Here is a 20,565-nt window from a genome sequence, read left to right as displayed (position 1 = left end):
CAAAGCATAATGTTTCCACCTCCATGTTTGACGGTGGGGATGGTGTTCTTGGGGTCATAGGCAGCATTCCTCCTCCACCAAACACGGCGAGTTGAGTTGATGCCAAAGAGCTCCATTTTGGTCTCATCTGACCACAACACTTTCACCCAGTATTCCTCTGAACCATTGAGATGTTCATTGGCAAACTTCAGACGGGCATGTATATGTTCTTTCTTGAGCAGGGGGACCTTGTGGGGCTGCATGATTTCAGTCCTTCACGGCGTAGTGTGTTACCAATTGTTTTCTTGGTGACTATGGTCCCAGCTGCCTTGAACTCATTGACACGATCCTCCCGTGTAGTTTTGGGCTGATTCCTCACCGTTCTCGGCTGATTCCTCACCGTTCTCATGATCATTGCAACTCCACGAGGTGAGATCTTGCATGGAGCCCCAGGATGAGGGAGAATGACAGTTCTTTTGTGTTTCTTCCATTTGCGAATAATCGCTCCAACTGTTGTCACCTTCTCACCAAGCTGCTTGGCGATGGTCTTGTAGCCCATTCCAGCCTTGTGTAGGTCTACAATATTGTCCCTGTCTTGGCCATGGTGGAGAGTTTGGAATCTGATTGATTGATTGCTTCTGTGGACAGGTGTCTTTTATACAGATAACAAACTGAGATTAGGAGCACTCCCTTTAAGAGTGTGCTCCCAATCTCAGCTCGTTACCTGTATAAAAGACACCTGGGAGCCAGAAATCTTTCTGATTGAGAGGGGGTCAAATACTTATTTCCCTCATTAAAATGCAAATCAATTTATAACATTTTTGAAATGCGTTTTTCTGGATTATTTTGTTGTTATTCTGTCTCTCACTCTTCAAATAAACCTACCATTAAAATGATAGACTGATCATTTCTTTGTCAGTGGGCAAACGTACAAAACCAGCAGGGGATCAAATATTTTTTTCCCTCACTGTATAATCTATATGAATAGGCACACAAAATTAGGAGTAGACAAGACTATTTGATGCACACTTATAAGTATAACTTTTCTATTGTCTTAAATCACATTAGACTTTGACAGTTCAGTCCTGCTAGCTCGCTGGAGAAGGCTTGGCTTGCTTGCTCGAAGGCAGCTTGTAAAAATATTTAAATGGTTATGTATTAAGTCTAACACGTTTCTAATTGGAAAATAAAAATGTTATATTAGAACATTATACCTATCCCAATCACAAATTGGTCAGGGATATAGTTGCATGGGATCATTTGGAACGGGGAAGTTATTTTCCAAGGGTCTGATAGCAACCAGAGGTGCCCTTGCAGTGGGAAAGTTAGACTAATCAAAAATAAGGCTCATAGATTTTTTCTATAGGAAATCCCTTTAGCCTATACTTATGTGTCATCCTATGAAGTGGATGTTATGTTGCACATCTCTATCTGATTTAATAAAATGTTGCCATACTAGTCTGATGAGACCATGCATGCAACAACAGGAAGTATGTTGCATTCACGTGCAAGTCGGAACTAGGAAACTCCTACATTTTCGACTCGCTAACAGGTTGTAGTTATACACTTGCTGTGTTCAATCAGTTAGCTGGTCGAAAACGTCTTCTAGTTCCGACTAGCATTTGAACACTGCAGTGCCTACACCAACCGAACATGATGGACAATGTTGATTGGCCAGTGGAATGATGTCTTCTTCTCTGGTATAATGGCGTTCGCAACATTTGGATGTGCATTCCGCTATCTACTGTGCTGTTGGATAATAAAGATCCCAAAAAGGAAATAATGCGAGCTAAAAACGATTCATATAAACTATCAAAAATACATTTAAACTAAATCTATCTGCTTTTTTAAAATCCAAAATTCTAATCAGATCCCTACACAGGCTCAGAAGGATCCTGTGAGAGCGGGATATTTTCTGGCGACAATGCTTCTGCTGGTAAGTCTTGGAGCCCCAAAAACTACTCAGCTGCAGATATAATGATGTCCAGCTTCTTGGACACTTGTGCAGTACAATTAATATCTGTGGCTATGAAATCAATCTTCTTCACAATGAGGGTATCCCGATCACATGATTGCCGTAAAACATTTGCAGCTGGTTGCGGTGCATCCATAGCCATATCTTCTTCAGCATTGTGGTCTCTTGGCCCTTCAACTCTCTTCACTGCCTGCACATAGGAGATCTGCTGCACAGCCCTGATCCTTGACTCCTCAATCTCTTTCATCCTAATAGGGCACTCAAGGAAGTCCAAAATATGATCCCCACCACAGTTGAAACATTTTCCATTCACAGATTCAATAACATACTTCTCCTGTTTGCAAACATTTGACACGTGGCCATTATATATTTTGCAATCCCCATACTGTAGTGGTTTGGATACAAATGCTTTCACCGCATACCTCACATATCCAAGCTTCACATGTGCAGGTAGTCTCCTCAAACAACAAGTGTCGATAGGCTTTTCTCCTTCTTTCCATTTACCATATGGGTCAGGCGACATGAACTGTCCACCCCAGGGATTTTCTGAATAAGGTAGTCGTCATCTAGATCTAACGACACTCGAGATATACCTCCTGTCATGAATTTCTCTCCTTTGTGAAGATCAAATGTGACAGATCAGCTGACAATGGCTGACAGATAGCCAGATGCCCCCTCTCTCCCACAGGAGAGGAGAAGGGGGATTTGGGCTGGTTTGATGACTTAACAGCCGGTCATAAATAGTTTGCAGAAACTCTGCCTCTGGCTCTCTAGTATGGGAAGACTGAAATCTCTTTGTTATAGAGAGACTTTTGCCACCAAAACCTTTTTCTCCAAGACAATGAACTTTGGTCTAAAGAATCATTCTGTCACGTTGTTTATTATTTTGTGATGTCATTAGCTTCTCTGGGATATGTGGGACGGTTGTGGGCTTTTCTCCGGACTGTTTGAGTCCCCGGGTTTGGGGCATTTGTTTTGTGTGCGCCCTGTGTTTCGTGGGGTGGCTTATGTTCGCCCTGTGTGCAATTAAAAGCACTACCCTGTACTCTCTGCTTCCTGCGCCTGACTTCGCACCCACTACACCCAGAGCGTTACATTGTGTCAGATTTCAAAATGGCTTAATGGCAAAAGCACACCTTGCGATTATGTTAGGTCAGAGCTAGTCACAGTAAAACATCCAGCCATTTTCCAAAGAATGAGATGTGTCAGAAAAGTCAGAAATAGCGTTATAAATGTTCACTTACATTTGATGATCTTGATCAGAATGCACTCCCAGGAATCCCAGTTCCACAATAAATGTTTGTTTTGTTCGATAAAGTCCATCATTTATGTCCAAATACCTCCTTTTTGTTTGCACGTTTAGCCCAGTAATCCAAATGCATAATGCGCGATCACTTGTTCAGACGAATTGTCAAAAAAGTTATATTACAGTTCGTAGAAACATGTCAAACAATGTATAGAATCAATCTATAGGATGTTTTTAACATAGATTTTCAATAATGTTCCAAACGGAGAATTCCTTTGTCTTTAGAAATGCAATGGAACGCAGCTACCTCTCACCGGTGCACGCGTGATCAGCTCATGGCACTCTGCCAGAACTCTGGCTCAAACAGCTCTCATGCTCTCCTCCTTCACAGTGGAAGCCTCAAATAAGGTTATAAAGACTGTTGACATCTAGTGGAAGCCTTAAGAAGTGCAATATGACCCCATAGACACTGAATATTTGATAGGCAATGACTTAAAAACCTACAAACCTCAGATTTCCCACTTCCTGGTTGGATTTTCGTCTCAGGTTTTGGCCTGCCATATGAGTTCTGTTATACTCACAGACATCATTCAATCAGTTTTAGAAACTTCAGATTGTTTTCTATCCAAATCTACTAATTATATGCATATTCTAGCTTTTGGGCCTGTGTAGCTGGCAGTTTACTCTGGGCACCTTTTTGTCCAAGCTACTCAATACCGCCCCCCAGTCCCAAAGAAGTTAAGGATGGTATAACAAAGTAACTGCAAGTGTACACATCCTATTTATCAAGTTTAGACCTAAATGTTGTATAAAATATATGATTAAATATGAGAATACATTTGTGAAGATAGCAATGTGATTTTAGCCTTCTAAAGGAGAATTGTTTTTCATTTAAACTTGTGGCCAGTCAGTAACCACGCCCAAGTGAGCACAGACATTGTGTCGGCGTGATGGAACGCCCCTTTTTACCCAAGGATTAAAACCTTGGTAACAAAATGTACATTAGACCAGCCGACATACAGCGTGAGCTGAGAGTTACAAAATGGTTCAAACTAAAAGACCAGACAGCGTGGAGTGGTGGCTACACGGCTGAAAATGGTGAGACCCGTACATTGCCGGCTTACTACTGGCATGTAAAGTGGTCAGGAGCTGAACCCTGAATAATCAACCATTGATACAAAAAGACGTGAGACGGTGGTCTACACGTTGAAATGGTTAGAAACTCTGAAGCTCTCAACCTCAACACGAGTGAAGAAAATCCCCTATGAGACCAGAAACATTCACAGTCTGCAGCTGTGCATGTTAAAGTGGTCCTAGAACTTTGACTAAAAACACAAGGTGGGAAGGAGAATCCCCGCAGACAACCATTGGTACATCTGAAGTATCTCTTCTAACAACCACTCCACTACCAGAAAAGCTCTACAAAGGACATTGTGACTTCTGGTGGACAAGCCGAGCCTTACACCGAATGAGACAAACCAGAGCCTAACATCCATCGACAACTTCACCCTAGGAGTCATTGCACTTCTTATCCTAATGAGTGGTGGTTCATGTGCAAAGTATTACTATTCCTTTGAGTGTAGGTTCCAAATGTAACAACGATAAGTTGACTCTCTTTGTCTTTCCCTCTCTTTTTATTGACACTTCCCTCTCCATATGTGCAACAAGCTGTCATATCTTGTCAGTCCACTAGGGACTTTTATCTCATGTAAGTGTGTATGTGTATTCTGTGTTATTATTTAGTTTGTTAGTAAATAAATAATTAAATCAACTTGTGTAGTACTGCTCATCTTCATCAATGGTGTCAATCGTTTCTGACCCCACTGTAACTTCAGTCACTAACTTAATTTACTTAGACAGATTAAGTTTCTTCACAACATTATTCTACATATGTACTTGAAGCTTCAAGGTGATGGGGTTCATCATTATGTGGGTTTTATGAGACACTGCTATCAGTTCCACTTCAAAGGGAAGTTCACCATCAAAATAGTCTTTGGCATACTCAAAGAGCCACTCTGATCACTCGTTAGGGCCTTGAAGATCTATTAAACTGTGTTATCTTTGTAATTAAAAAGCTGGGACTTTGACACCAGGAGTTACGATGACTTACTCATCTTGGCAGAGTGAGGAAAAAAACAAGGACTTCTTGCTCTCATTTTTTTAATCTCACTTCTGTTATCTCGGGAATTTCAGAAAATACACAGGAGATTAAACTTTACTTTACTTTATTTGGTTTAATGTCACCAACTTTATTAAGTGCTCCAAATGACTTCAAATATTATGCAGTGGAAGGACCGCCAACAATGAGCCCAAGACCATACTTCATGCTTTTTGGATTGATGACCTTTTGACCTTATAGGCTATATTGGTGTGTATGTGATCCTGTCACTGCGGCCATATCCTGTTTGCAGATTCTATCTGATCTAGGATAGGTCCCAATTCTTGTCATTCCAGACTGTTCCAGTAGGCAAACAACGTCTAAATGAACGATGGCTAAATAAACTACATGTCACCACAATCTAAATAACAATAATTGCTGACATTAACCTTCCTATGATCACTAGTTTATAAAAAATAATATATTTTGGAGGAGAAGGCTTGTTAAGTCTTTATTTAGATCTGGATTCTCTCTCTTTCTCTCTCTCTCTCTCAAATTCTCTCTCTCCCACCCACTTCAAAGGGATATTTTCAGGTGAGAATCAATGTCTTTGCTAATTAGTAGAGAAGCCTTAGGTGAACAAGATGTTCAGATGTGCTATGTGACTGTTCCGGTATATCTTCCGGACGCTCCCAGTGATCATTGGGTGATAAGTATCCCTGTTTCCTTCCTTCATTTGAGTAGCTCTACTCACCCTTTCTGCTTATATGAACATGGCAAGCCCAACCTACAGACATACAGTACAACTGCACCTTTAAACAAACAGGGCCACACAAAGACAAACACACCCCACAGACACATGTAAATGCACACCTACACACACAATCATCATGGATCATTCAGACACATTCAGCAACAGCCATGATAGCAACATTCCAATTAACGATGAACAAAATTATAGCCAGGCAACTGAGAATGGTATCAAAATGGATTCCATCTAACCTCAACCTCTCCCGACGAGGCCAGGGGCGATCAGTCCTCTCGCTCTCTCTTTGTGGCGAGGGAAAGAAGAATCCATTTCTCATATGGAGTCTGGGAAATCAATGACTGTGAGATGGATCTGTGTGAAATGCAATATGAGCTCTGTCTCGGTGAACGTGGTGTCTGCCTGACTGACAGGTGACCGACAGGTGACTGACAGGGTTAACTGCCACATAGAGACAGGCTGGTTGAGAGGTGTAAAACAGTCCTCCTCAGACTGGCACTCGACCATGCCAAGGAATTGGAAATTGAAACGTGTGGGTGGTTGTGGGCACAAGGCAGGGTAGATACGCAGAGGATGGCCATGGCTGAGCTTTGGACTTTCTGGTCTTTGTTCTGTTGGATTTTCTACTTGATCATGTTGAAGGTATTGATATATGGCATCTTATTCTATATTAGACTGTTTGTACCTTCATATTTGCATAATAAGATCAGTTCATAACTGTTCAATTGCCTGAATGATGGTGTCTCGAAAACAGTGCATTGATATACACTAACGATAATTAATGAACAATATCAATCATGGGAATACAGTACAGCACAATTCTTTGAATAATTCCAGTATAATTAAAAGCTGAGGAAACATTGAACTATTGGGATACGATATTTAGATAAACATGATAATTATTTTAATATAAAAAAAAAAATCTAAATCTCAAACGCTGATTTCATACTTAGCTAGTGCATAGTAACTTTATTTTGAAAGTTAATGTACTTTTTGTCTTTGATCTAAAAACAAACTCCTTATCCCACATCTTAATGCAAGTTTCTGACAACTCAAATGTTTACTGGAAACAAGAAGGTATCAGATTGTTGACAACATATAGCAGTGTTAGTCACTATTTTTTGTGAGGGGGCCACTTTGGGTTGAGACAATCATTTTGAGGGTCGCACAGATCTTTCATTTGTTCTACTTTTCCTTCCAATATTATCAATTATCAATCGAGAGGAAATTCAGAGCAATAGAGCACATGCAATTGATTTGATGTACAGCACATCACAAATATATACATACACACATCAAATAGGCTATATCACATGTATAAGACCCATATTAAGGGTTACCTCAGTAGTTGGATGAGCAAAAATGTCCCTTCTGCTCTTTGACTGAATTCATTCTAAATGTATAGTCTGTTTCTGCTATCCTTGTGAGGCAATCCAGGTGTGCATTGATCAGTCTGTTTCTCTGTTTTTGTTTCACAATGCTCATTGTTGAAAATGTTGCTTCACATGAATAAGTGCTGACAAAAAATGTTATCACCTTTTGCACACACTGCTTCAGAAGTGGATACTTTGTGTCTGACACAAGGCTCCAGAAATGGGTAACACCTGCTCTTAGTTAACTTTGCAATGTGTAATTTGCCTGCAGCTCCACTCTCTATTCCAGCACGGTCAGGACAGAGGTCTGTGATGACTGGGGTCAGAGATGACACTGGCACATGAAAGGGGTTCTCAATGAAGTTGAAAAACTCCTTGCACTCCATTATATCCTTGAATCTTGACTCAAACTCCAACTTCAACTCTTCCAACACATGCACAAATACATCATAGCTAAAATGTTGCAGTATGTCTGGCTTGTATGTGGTGACTGCTCTGAATTTTGGGAAATGAATAGACTGTCAGGTATGAACAGTGTGGGGATTTTATTTTGAAATACTGTGACCACAAGCAGCATTTTGCCTGGAGTTGTAGCTTTCCCTTGGAGCTGGAGATTCACTGTGTTCAGGTGGCAGGTGATGTCAGTTAAAAAAGCCAGCTATAATATCCACTGTGGATCATCCAGCTCTGGCTTCTCTTTCGACTTACTTGCAACAAATTCACGGATTTCAGGGAGAGAGAGGAAATCTTTTCAAAACTCTGCCACGAGACAGCCATCTCACCTCAATGTGAAATATCAAGTCACCGTATTCTGCCTGGTATATTCAGTGACCTCTCAATAATAATGTTCACCACGTGCACGACTTGTTTCATCACGTTCTATAAGTCACAGTCTTTGAGTTTAGCCACAAGTGCTTCCTGATGAATGATACAATGAAACGTAACAAATTTGGGAATATCCTCTTTGTTTCTCATCAGGCCTATGAGTCCCTTCTCTTTCTCTCGAGATGTTGTTTGCGCCGTCAGTGCACACAGATGCCAGATTTGACCAGTCAATATTATTTTCGGCAGAAAATGTAACAAGGGCTTTCAGAATATCCTCTCCTCGTGTTTGTCCCTGAAGGGGTGGTAAACATAAAGGTTCCTCTCTGAACGACTCGTTTTGAGGGAAGTGGACACAAACACATAATTGGGCAATGTCACTTACATCAGTGCTTTCGTCAAGCGCAATACTAAAACAAGGAGCCATGGATATGTCAGGAATCAGTTGCTTACCAATGTCAAATCAAATTTATTTATATAGCCCTTCGCACATCAGCTGATATCTCAAAGTGCTGTACAGAAACCCAGCCTAAAACCCCAAACAGCAAGCAATGCAGGGAAGCACGGTGGCTAGGAAAAACTCCCTAGAAAGGCCAAAACCTAGGAAGAAACCTAGAGAGGAACCAGGCTATGAGGGGTGGCCAGTCCTCTTCTGGCTGTGCCGGGTGGAGATTATAACAGAACATGGCCAAGATGTTCAAATGTTCATAAATGACCAGCATGGTCAAATAATAATAATCACAGGCAGAACAGTTGAAACTGGAGCAGCAGCACGGCCAGGTGGACTGGGGACAGCAAGGAGTCATCATGTCAGGTAGTCCTGAGGCATGGTCCTAGGGCTCAGGTCCTCCGAGAGAGAGAAAGAAAGAGAGAATTAGAGAGAGCATACTTAAATTCACACAGGACACCGGATAGGACAGGAGAAGTACTCCAGATATAACAAACTGACCCTAGCCCCCCGACACAAACTACTGCTGCATAAATACTGGAGGCTGAGACAGGAGGGGTCAGGATACACTGTGGCCCCATCCGATGACATCCCCCGGACAAGGCCAAACAGGAAGGATATAAGCCTACCCACTTTGCCAAAGCACAGCCCCCACACCACTAGAGGGATATCTTAAACCACCAACTTACCATCCTGAGACAAGGCCGAGTATAGCCCACAAAGATCTCCGCCACGGCACAACCCAAGGGGGGGTGCCAACCCAGACAGGAAGATCACATCAGTGACTCAACCCACTCAAGTGATGCACCCCTCCTAGGGACGGTATGAAAGAGCCCTAGTAAAGCCAGTGACTCAGCCCCTGTGATAGGGTTAGAGGCAGAGAATCCCAGTGGAAAAAGGGGAACCGGCCAGGCAGAGACAGCAAGGGCGGTTCGTTGCTCCAGAGCCTTTCCGTTCACCTTCACACTCCTGGGCCAGACTACACTCAATCATATGACCCACTGAAGAGATGGATCTTCGCCTATGTCTTCTATGAGTCTTGTTATGGTTGAGTCTGAGAGTTGCAGTCCCTTAATTTGCTTAAAAATAGCTTCCTTGTTTGTGAAATCCGCATACAATATTTTGGCTGAGGCCAAAAAACATTCTTTGACAGTCTCTGCGTATGTGAAGGCCTTCTTGTTTCTTCCGAGTATCCAAGCAATCTCATATGTTACCTCTGTCATTTTCTCTGCAACAGTGCTAGATATGTCTATAATTTGTTGTTGTCCTTTGAGATGTCCTTTGAGTTGCGCTATTTTGTTGTTTCTGAGGTTGCTTTGTGGGGATATGTTTTGTCAAAGTGGGCGTGGCGTAACTGCAAATGTCACGCTAAATTGGCCTGTTTAAAACAATTGACTGCCTTCTGGCAAATAAGACCAAGTGAGCTAGTCCCATCATGCAGTACAAACAAATACTTGTCTGTCCATTTCTCTTGGAACTTTCTGTGTTCTTCTTGAATTGACCGTATCCTTCTCTTAGCCATCGGAGCCACATTAGCTATGTTAGTTAGCTGCATTTCCCCCCACATCTTCCTGGTTCTCCGGTGGTTGTTTGTTCATAGCTGTCACGCTGTTCTCAAGCTCTTCCCCCTCATTTTCATAGTCAATAGATTTACGTTTTTTTTATTTTTACAATAAATCGATCCATGTCGACCAGACTGCAAAATGAGCTTGTAGCAAACTGATATGTGTCAGTTGCTGTAGCTGAGCAGTTGCGTTCTATTTCGGCAAACGTTCTATTTCGGCCTTTCTGTTCAACAGCTACGCTATACTGCCCTCTATCTGCCGTCCAGAGAACAATAGATATGTGGATGCGGCCGCGTGCTGCCTGCGGGCCACGCAATGACTACCACTGACCTATAGTAACCTCTCTGCGCAAAAGAACCATGTAGTGAGGATTAAAAAGGCTTCTAAAGTTTGTAATTTCCACTTTGAATTTTCAGGGTTGATTTTTCGTTATGAAAAATGTACATGGTATCAAAAGTCCATTAATTATAATCCACATAATAATTCACATTTCCTGTTGCTGCGGGATTATTTTCCTGTTGTAGCAAACTGGCTGTTGCATACAACCAGCTTCCATTCCCACTGTCACGAGGGGATTCATGGCTTACATAAAAAATGAAATGATCAACCCTGTTACTTTATTTGGCACTTAATAATATATGCCATTTAGCAAACTCTTTTATCCAAAGTGACTTACAGTCATGTGTGCATACATTTTACGTATGGGTGGTCCCAGGAATGAAACCCACTACCTTGGCATTACATGCTCTACCTTAGGACCTAAATAGGCACTTAATAGCCACTTACTATAGTAAAAAAAAAACTAAACCTCTTGAGATGGGAAAACATGTTTTTTTATGAAGTTGAACATGTGCTCTTTATGACAGAATGTAATGATATATATTTTTTAATCAGGTTGTATTCTCAAAAGGCACCGAATAAAATCAAATCCACACACAAAAATAAGCTGAATACAACAGACTATATCTTGAAAAGTTTACTTACGAGCCCTTTCTCAACAATGCAGTGATGTAAAGCAAGAAAAATGTGCTAAAAAATAATACAAAGTAACACAATAAAATAACAATAACAACAAGACTATATACAAAGAGTATACCGGTACTGAGTCAATGTGCAGGGGTACGAGGTAGTTGAGGTGCTTGAGGTAGTATGTACATGTAGGTACGGGTAAAAGTGACTAGGCAATCAGGATAGATAATAAACAGAGTAGCAACAGTGAAGAGTGTGAAAGTGTGTGAGTGTGCGGTGTCACTATGCATGTGTGTGTTTTATGTGTGTGAGCGTATGTAGTGTGTGTGTGTGTGTGTGTATGTGTGTGTTGGAGGGTCAGTGTAGTATGCCTGAGTGTGCGGGTAGAGTCCAGTGTGTGTGCATAAAGCCAGAGAGTCAGTGCAAATAGTCAGGGTAGTCATTTGATGAACTGTTAAGCAGTCTTATGGCTTGGGGATAGAAGCTATTTATGAGCCTTTTGGTCCCAGACTTGGCGTTCCGGTACCGCTTGCCGTGCGGTAGCAGAGAGAACAGTCTATGAATCAGTGAAATGACCCATTTAATGTTAAATAGGTTATAGGTATCAGTTGATATTTAGTTGTGAACTTCTTACACAATTGTACCTCAAGAAAACTCCCAGTACAACCTTTGGATGACTTTTTTTTAATCAAAGAAGTTAAATAAAATACAAAAAAAGTGAAATAATGTATTTGACGTTCATGTAATCTCTGTGGTTACGTTGCCAAAATATTGACTCTGTTGTGTTCTTTCTCAAGTGTAACCTGTAGTAACCCAAGCCCTATGATCAACTTCCTTTGGGGGATATTTGTATAGTTTTCTTATTTGTTTAGGGAAGTTGTTTGACTTTCCACAATTGTATTATTTTTATTAAAGCCTTTTATTCTTTTATCTAAATTTGCAAACAACCCAACCCTTCTTGTTTCCGAAAGGTCAGGTGTAGGAGTACAGCTTATGAATAAATATGCCTGTCAGTCTTTAACCAGTCTCTAAGTTATAGAAAGGCCACCAGCAGCTTCAGCTTTCTACTGTACCTGAATGAAGAACAAGCTCAAGTCATAGGATGGGCTGCCAACGTACAGACTGCATTGAGAAGCCCTTGTCGAATCTCTTTGAGAAATTTGGACGAATTGTTGGCACCTACCCGGTCTGGTTTTTTGTTATAACTCTAATAGTATCCGGAATTCTGGGAGGAGGGTTTTATTTTCTGAAAGACAGGGAGGATAATGACATTGAACGACAATTTACACCGAGGAGTGGACCCTCAAAGATTGCTAGGGCCTTTGTCAAAGAGAACTTTCCAAATGACGACGCAGAGTTCTCAAGCCAGAGGCTCTATGAAGAAGGGAATTACGCATCAATCATCGTGGTATCCAATGACAAATCAAGTATTCTATGCACAGAACATTTGAAGAACATTATGCAACGATAAGGTTAAAGATATCTCAGTTGATGTAGACCAAAGGGAGTTGAGGTTCAGCCATTTATGTGCAAAGACAAACGGACAAACGGATAGTGTGTGTCAAATGAGATTTTAGAAATTATTGACTTCAATGCAAGCAGAATTGAGCAGACAAACATTACTTTCCCTCTATATACACACAAATCAAGACAAATCTTTCTGGGATCTGCAATAGGTGGGGTTCAAGTAAATGTCAAAAGTGAAGTCAAAAGTGCCAAAGCTGTAAAGCTTTTCTACTTCTTGGAAAGTCACACCACCAGAGCTGAGGCATGGCTAAAAGAATTCCAAAGGATCCTATCAGATGAGAGAGACAATGAAAATATTAAGGTATGTCTGTCATTGAAATAATAGCATATATGTACTATAGCTTTAGCCAACCTTACGAGAGCATTACAACGGACAGGGTTGGCTAGGTTACTTTCTAGATGTAATCCGCAAACATCCTTTCTGAATTTAAAAGTAATCCAAGAAGTAATCATCTAGTTTTTCAAAAGTATCTGTAATCTGATTACAATATTTTTGCTGGTAACATAACTGATTACAGTTAGTTTTATATAAATCCGATTACATGTAACATGTAACTTACATGAATCAGTTGCTCCTCAAATCTGACTACAGAAAATTGGAAAAAAGTGTTATCATGAAAACAAGCTTAAAGTACTGGTGTAGTACTTCACAAGAAGGTTACATAAATCAGCATTAACTAATCATTTTGTATTTAGCAGATGCTCTTATCCAGAGTGACTTACTGTAGTGAGTGCAAAGATTTATGTACTGGTCCCCCATGGGAAACAAACCCATAACCCTGTCGTTGCAAGCACCATGCTCTACCAACTGCGCCATTATAAGCTAACAATTATCAATTTGATTCGCAAAACATGGGCAATATTTAAATATGTGTTTTACTTTTACTGTTGACAAACTATAACCCAAGTATAAATACAGGAAAGTGCACACACAAAAAGGGTTATTATTATTATTATTATTATTTTTAAATAGATGCAAACATCAAGGAAAAAAAGGTCTGATGGGTATTTGTGGTGTCATCGGCCTCCCCCTTGCTTGAGAAACAATAGAGGAGCAATAGAGAACAAAAGAGGAAAGTGCCATCCATCAGCATGGGCCAACATCGATGTGGAACGTTTCCAACTTCGAGAATCCATGCCCCGAAGAATAAAGGTTGTTTTTTAGGCAAAGGGGGGTCGTAGATGGGTGCACCTAATAAACTGGCAGGTGAATGTATGTTCTTGGTAACAAGTGGTGGCACTAATGAGACATTAAGGGCATTTTCTGAGCTATAGTTCGAATCAGAGTTTGACTATTTGTTACATTGTATTTTTGTGATTTTTAAACTGGTTGGTTTCACATTCCCAAAAATGTCAAACGAACAAACATTCCTAAATAAAACAACGTGTTCATGCAATACGTTTGTTTATTGGACAAACAGAATCACGTTAAATCAATTTCTGATTATCATGAAGTATCACTTGTTTTACAATCTTCATATTACTTTCGCTCTGGTCTTTCAACCTAGTGCGGGAGCGCAAAAGCCGCTCTCCCTGCAAGGTGAATAGGTTATATTCAGTAGCCTTTATCCCGGTATAGCCCCCATATCCCTTAATCTGCATCGGATGCGCTCATAAATGAGCTCCTACTCACTGAATGTTTCAGAGATATCAAGTTATGATGCTGCGTGTATTTAATAAAATGCTCCCATTCAAACAACCAATAATAATGTGCGCTTCTGATTCTTTTCCTGTGTTTGGTCCGGACTGCATTCTCACCTACAGCTAACCGAACCATTGTATGAACTGAATATGACCGAGACCTCCCTGTTTGAGCGAACCACGGTGTGTTGTTTAGTGCGCTCCGGAATGCGCACCCGTTCAAACAATCCAACTAAGGGGGTAAACGGAAACCCACCAGAGTGCGAAACCCCCTAATGCATTCCAGACCAAACAGTCGCAATTTCAAATCCCAAGAGGATTTATGTCAAGTGTCCCTGAGCACTTCTATTTTTTAGTTGGTGTTTTTACTGAGTCAAGTCAAGGTTCGGTAGCCGAAGTCTACGCCCCTTCATAGGTGATTCGCCAACAGTACTACTGTTAAAAGGAGTGGGAACCATGGACGGAATTCTTCAATGAAGTGTTTGTTGTCATTGCATGAAATGCGACTAGTTGTCATGCACATTTTTTCACTTGAGAAATACTGCACCAAACATCGTAGTTAGATGTAAAATTGCGCGACTAAGATTTCCTCAGCAAAAAAGTCTAAATTAATTACAGATGCATTTATTTATCTTAGATTATTACATAATATTTTAAGGAAGTGTGTACTGACAAAATTGTAGCTACCTTGCCTCAAGAGGGACAAACAGTAACATGGCCGCTTTTTTCTCGTTTTTCAGGCGTAGGCCTTTATGGGAGTATGGGAGGCACAGACATTCGTTTCGCCTAGACGGATTTCTTCTAGGAGCAAACCAAACCTATTATCAATCAATCAAATGTATTTATAAAGCCCTTCTTACATCAGCTGATGTAACAAAGTGCTGTACAGAAACCCAGCCTAAAACCCCAAACAGCAAGCAATGCAGGTGTAGAAGCATTTTGCAGTCACATTTACAGAAAAAAACATGGAACTGTCATTTCTCTCTGCTTATTCGAGCTGTTCTTGCCATAATATGGACTTGATATTTTACCAAATCTGCTGTATACCACCCCTACCTTGTCACAACACAACTGATTGGCTCAAATGCATGAAGTAATTCCACAAATGAACTTTTAACAAGGCACACCTGTTAATTGAAGTGAATTTCAGGTGACTGCCTCATAAAGCTGGCTGAGAGAATACCAAGAGTGTGCGAAGCTGTCGTCATGGCAATATATACATATAAAATATAAATATAAAATGCATTTTATAATGTAGAAATTAGTAAAAAATAAAGAAAAACCTGGAATGAGTCGTTGTGTCCAAACTTTTGACTGGTACTGTATGTACCGGTAACCTTATTTTAAGCATTAACATGTTCAGTAATGGCATGGCTACAGCACTTGAAATATAGAACTCTATGTACTTTGCTAGGCAGCTAAACATTGACTGGAGAACTGCAGCAAGCTAGCTAGCTACAGTACCTTCAGAAACTAGTCAGACCCTTTGACTTTTTCCACATTTTGTAATGTTACAGCCCTATTCTAAAATTGATTACATTGTTATTGTTATCTCATCAATCTACACATAATACCACATAAAGACAAAGCAAAAACAGACATTATTGCTAATTTATAATAAAAGCATGATTGAAATATCACATTTGCATAAGTATTCAGACCCTTTACTCAGTACTTTATTGAAGCACCTTTGGCATCGACTACAGCTTCGAGTCTTCTTGGGTATGACGCTACAAACTTGGCACACATGTATTTGGGGAGTTTCTCCCATTCTTCTCTGCAGATCCTCTCAACCTCTGTAAGATTGGATGGGGAGAGTATCTGCACAGCTATTTTCAGGTCTCTCCAGAGATGTTCGATCAGGTTCAAGTCCAGGCTCTGGCTGGGCCACTCAAGGACATTCAGAGACTTGTCCCGAAGCCACTCTTGCATGGTCTTGGCTGTGTGCTTAGGGTCATTGTCCTGTTGGAAGGTGAATCTTCATCACGGTCTAAGGTCCTGAGCACTCTGGAGCAGGTTTTCATCAAGGATCTTTCTGTACTTTGCTTCGTTCATCTTTGCCACAATCCTGACTAGTCTCCCAGTCCCTGCTGCTGAATAACATCCCCACAGAATGATGCTGCCACCACCCCATGCTTCACCGTAGGGATGGTGCCACGTTTTCTGCAGACATAACACTTGGCATTCAGACCAGATAACCTTATTTCTCATGGTCAGAGTACTTTAGGTGCATTTTGGCAAAATCCAAACGGGATGTCATGTGCCTTTTACTGAGGAGTGGCTTCCGTCTGGCCACTCTACCATAAAGGCCTGATTAGTGGAGTGGTACAGAGATGGTTGTCCTTCTGGAAGGTTCTCCCATCTCCACAGAGGAACTCTAGAGCTCTGTTAGAGTGACCATCGGGTTCTTGGTCACCTCCCTGACCGAGGCCCTTTCCCCCCAATTGCTCAGTTTGGCCGGGCGGACAGATTTAGAATCCTTCAATGAGGCCTTCAATGCTGCAGACATTGAAGGTACCCTTCCCCGGATCTGTGCCTTGACACAACCCTGTCTTGGAGCTCTACGGTCAATTATTTTGACCTCATGGCTTGGTTTTTGCTCTGACATGCATTGTCAACTGTGGAACCTTTTATAGACAGTTGTGTGCCTTTCTAAATCATGTCTAATCAATTGAATTTACCACAGGTGGACTCCAATCAAGTTGTAGAAACATCTCAAGGATGATCAATGGAAACAGGATGAACCTGAGCTCAATTTCAAGTCTCATAGCAAATAGTCTGAAAACATATGTAAATACGGTATTTCCTATATTTTTAATATATATATTTTTTTTACATTTGCAAAAATGTCTAAAAAACAGTTTTCACTTTGTCATTTCGGGGTATTGTGTATAGATTGCTAAGGATTTTGTTTTATTTAATTAATTTTAGAATAAAGCTATAACGTAACAACATTTTGAAAAGTCAAGGGTTCTGAATACTTCCTGAAGACACTGTATATGACAAATTGAATAGAATATAAACTATGGACGATATTTTCAGAACATTGCTATTTCAATGTATTTGTTAATCATTTTCTCATGCTAAAACATTAATTAATTCAAATGTATGTAACCATATTGTAAAGTGTTACCAAGGACAGTAGTGGCATGGCTACAGCACTTGAAATGTAACATTTTTTGTCCTTTACAAACCAGAGGAATCTTCTATACCACAGTTACGATACTGCTCTTGTGGATTATTGAATTTTAAGTAGGCCCTATATTGAAATATATATATATATATATATATATATATATATATATATATATATATATATATATATATATTGTTTAACAGTTGATTCTCCGTGGAACATTTCATTGTGTAGGTGTTTTACTATACATCACAATCGAAGCAGGAGGAGATAGAAAAACACACCACAGACGGGATTCCATTGTTCTCAGCCACATATGCCCTTGCCATCGCCTTCTCAGTCATATCTTGCCTAAGGTAAGCAGATTTTTTGTTGTTGTTGACCAAATTGACCAGTCGCTGTCAAAGTATGGTAAGTTGTTATTCTGTTGATCATTCCAAGTAAATGTGGTTGTTTGCGGATGACAACCATTTTGTCTTAGGCTGGACAATGTGAGGAACAAAGTGTGGGTGGCTGCTATTGGTGTCCTCTCTGCTGGCTTGGCTGTGCTGTCCTCATTTGGATTGATGTTGATCATTCCAAGTAAATGTGGTTGTTTGTGGATGACAACCATTTTGTCTTAGGCTGGACAATGTGAGGAACAAAGTGTGGGTGGCTGCTATTGGTGTCCTCTCTGCTGGCCTGGCTGTGCTGTCCTCATTTGGATTGATGTTTTACATTGGAATTCCCTTTGTCATTACTGTGGCAAACTGTCCTTTCCTTATACTTGGTAAGATCATTTATGGAGTCAATAATAAGTCAATTTTCAATGTCAGGTTAAATGCATTTCAAAGCTCCAACTGACTCTGTTCACTAGATGACAACAGCATGTATACTTTACAGGAATTGGTGTCGATGACATGTTCATTATGGTGTCAAACTGGCAACAGACCAATGTCAAAGACCCTGTGGAGAAACGCATGGCACACACCTACAAAGAAGCTGCAATGTCTATAACCATCACCACCTTGACTGACGTCCTTGGGTTTTACATTGGACTCACGTCCGAATTTCTGTCAGTACAATATTTCTGCCTGTATACAAGCACTGCCATTATATTTTGCTACATTTACAATGTCACATTCTTTGGAGCTTTCCTGGCATTGAATGGGAGGAGAGAAAGAAGCAATAGACACTGGTTGACTTGCATAAAGATCCCATCTGAGAATCCCAAAGAATGTTCTAATGGGTATAGTATGTGTTGTGTGGGAGGGAACTATGATAAAGCCACTGGGACAGAGAAAGAACAACCAATCAATCATTTCTTTAAGAAATACTATGGTCCTTTTCTGACAAAACCATGGACCAAAGTAATTGTAATCTTTATTTATGCTGGGTATTTGGCAGCAAGCATCTATGGGTGTTTTCAAATACAGCAAGGAATTGATCTTCGTGATTTGGCGGCTGATGACTCTTATGTTATTCCGTATTATAACAATGACAGGCAATACTTCTCTACTTATGGTCCTAATGTCATGGTAATTGTCAGTGAGAAATTTCCATATTGGGATAAGAACAAACGATCTGAACTCCACTCCTGCATGGATGACTTCAAGAAGCTTAAATTTATTACGGATGATTTGTATACATCCTGGCTAGATTACTATGAAGGCTATGCACAAAGTACACATTTAAACATTGATGATGAAATTGTATTCAGTGCAAATGTATTTTTATTTCTGAATTTGTACCCTGATTTTAAGCAAGATGTGAACTTCACCAGTGACGCTATCCATGCTTCTCGATTCTTCATCCAAACTGTTCATATAGTCAATGCCAGTATGGAAATTGAAATGGTGAACAGCCTTAAAGAAACAGCAGAAGGTTGTAGTGTTGTCCCATTGATGGTTTACCATCCGGCATTCATCTACTATGACCAGTATGCTGTTATAGTGAGTGGCACCCTCCAGAATATTGGAGTCACGACAGCAGTCATGTTGATTATCGCCCTTTTACTGATTCCAAACCCTCTCTGTTCTCTGTGGGTGACATTCTCTATCGTCTCTGTCATTGTGGGCGTCACTGGTTTCATGGCATTGTGGGACGTCAATCTAGACTCCATATCCATGATCATTCTTGTTGTCTGCATTGGTTTCACCGTTGACTTCTCTGCTCATATATCCTACGCCTTTGTCTCGTGCAAAAAATTGAGTGTCAATGAAAGAGTTGTTGATGCTCTCTTTACTTTGGGCTATCCCATAGTACAAGGGGCTAGTTCGACCATTTTAGGTGTGGTGGTTTTGGCTGCTTCCAAGAATCATATTTTCAGGACATTTTTTAAGATTATGTGCTTGGTAATGCTTTTTGGGCTCATTCATGGCATCACTTTTCTCCCAGTGTTTCTAACTTTATTCACATCCAACTCAGAAAAACAAAAAGGTGATCTGAAAAAAGATTTTAAGAGTGGGGTTATGCCTCAAATGAAGCTTGACAAGGAGTGTGTAGCCTGTGACAACAAAGTATTTGTTACCGATAATTTTTGCAATGACAAACACACAATATGTACACAGAAAACCCACATTTGTGTAATACAAAACAAAAACAATTTGTCTCACGCAATTTGGGCCACAGACCCTGACTGCCCATGAGGCAGTATGGTGATACTAGCCCAGGACGTCTTCATGTACTGTACAGTTTTGATAGATCTGTCACTGAAGTTATTATTGACCATGTGTGTCAATTAAGGTGCTGTTTACAGTTGTATTTCTTTGGTTTGTCTATGTTTTTTTCACCTTTTAATATGGTATACAAAATCTACTCATTTTGTACTTTGTATCTGTTGACTTGTGTCCTTTTTCTAAATGTCAAATAAAGGTTGCTTCATATGCCCCGTTTAAAGGATATCCAATGGGTATCCAATTGTGTCACAAGTAGAAATCCTAAGAAACTTGCATTTTTTTTGTTGTTGACATTTTTATTTCAACTTTAAAAGGTTATTTTACTGTCACTGGTGTAGAGAGGAGTAGGCAGGAGGCAGTCAC

General features: G+C 40.3%; 1 pseudogene; it reads left to right on the top strand.

Annotated features, from left to right (window-relative positions):
* Positions 1 to 12,343: 12,343 nt before the first annotated feature.
* Positions 12,344 to 20,372, top strand: LOC139366830 (patched domain-containing protein 3-like; annotated as a pseudogene).
* Positions 20,373 to 20,565: the final 193 nt, after the last annotated feature.

The sequence above is a fragment of the Oncorhynchus clarkii genome, chromosome 15, assembly GCF_045791955.1.
Source record: "Oncorhynchus clarkii lewisi isolate Uvic-CL-2024 chromosome 15, UVic_Ocla_1.0, whole genome shotgun sequence".
Lineage (NCBI taxonomy): Eukaryota > Metazoa > Chordata > Actinopteri > Salmoniformes > Salmonidae > Oncorhynchus > Oncorhynchus clarkii.
Note: the sequence above shows the minus strand (reverse complement) of the source record. Positions and strands in the feature narration are given on the sequence as shown.